The following is a 1593-nucleotide window of genomic DNA, read 5'->3' as shown; positions in this document are numbered from 1 at the left end:
CACACTCGAGTCGTACAACTGTTGTACAACACATTTGGTACAACGGTTGTGATACAACAGAGGATTTTTCAGCATGAAGTATTAGGAAAATATATAAATTGTATCACAACCGTTGTACCAAATGCGTTGTACATCAGTTGTGCAACCTAAGGTCTGGGTTCCATCTGTATGGCTGAAGTTCAGCGTGATTGAAATCTAAAGGCAATGTTCCCGTGTTTGCAGAGACTCCATATGTCGGCTCAATGGGAAATGTCCTTTCATTTAGGTTGCACAACCTTCAGCTATACAGATTACAGATGTAATAAAGTCGTCGGTGTGAACGGGGTCTATACATGACAGGCAGACAGACCGACAGCAGTAATAGTAGTAAGAAAAAAACTGATGTCATCGTCCGTCTTCCAACTGGTAAATAAACAACCGAACAACCTCCCAACTAGGGTTGCAAAATTACAGTCATTTTCTACAATTCCCAGGTTTTCCATAAAAACCTTGAAGAACGATTCCTGGATGTTCTGCTTGTTGTCTCAATATGGAAATCTCCAAACCAGGATTTTTTTGGGGGGGAAAACATGGAAATTTAGAAAACATTTTCCAACCTATTCACAACCAACTCTTTCCCTGTGTAGTCACCCACCACCCCACGGGTAGAGAGCACACAGTAGCATACTCATGTAGAGAACTGAACTAATATTTGATTCCTAATATAATATAATCATTTAGAGTAATATAATATGTATGCAGGGTGATTGTTCCCAAGATTACAACTCTTTCGGAGGATGTTGGGATCTTTGCTTAAACCAAAATAATGAATCTACGTTCCAAATGGCATCCTATTTCCTCCGTAGTGCACTACGTAGGGCTCTCCAACTCAACTCTGGAAGACCCGTAGTGCACTACGTAGGGCTCTCCAACTCAACTCTGGAAGACCCGTAGTGCACTACGTAGGGCTCTCCAACTCAACTCTGGAAGACCCGTAGTGCACTACGTAGGGCTCTCCAACTCAACTCTGGAAGACAGTTCCATTGCATGTTTTCATTGTTTCCCTCTAATCAGGGAATGATTTAGTCCTGGGACACCAGGTGTGCAATTCGTTATCAGATAGAACAAAAAACTAGCAGGCTCCGGACCTCGTAGGGTAGGAGTTGAATATCCCTGATGTAGGGAGTAGGGGGGACATTTGGGATGCATACTATCTTTCATATACAATTAAGGAACTAAGCTTTCAATTAAGTGCTTCACCCAGCTCAATCTCTGAATGTCCCTTTTCTTCCCTCAATCTCTTAATGTCCCTCTTCTTCTCTCAATCTCTGAATGTCCCTTTTCTTCCCTCAATCTCTGAATGTCCCTCTCTGAATATCCCTCAATCTCTGAATGTCCCTCTCTGAATATCCCTCAATCTCTGAATATCCCTCAATCTCTGAATGTTCCTCTCTGAATCTCTCACTCTCTCTCTCAATGTCTCTCTCTCTCAATGTCTCTCTATCTCTCAATGTCTCTCTCTCTCTCTCACTCAATGTCTCTCTCTCTATGTCTTTCTCTCAATGTCTCTCTCTCTCGCAAGTGCCAAGAAACGATAGGCTTCACTGTGCAAAC

This window comes from Oncorhynchus nerka, linkage group LG15 (genome assembly GCF_034236695.1).
Source record: "Oncorhynchus nerka isolate Pitt River linkage group LG15, Oner_Uvic_2.0, whole genome shotgun sequence".
Taxonomy (NCBI): Eukaryota; Metazoa; Chordata; class Actinopteri; order Salmoniformes; family Salmonidae; genus Oncorhynchus; species Oncorhynchus nerka.
The sequence above is the reverse complement of the archived record's forward strand: the minus strand, read 5'-3'. Positions refer to the sequence as shown.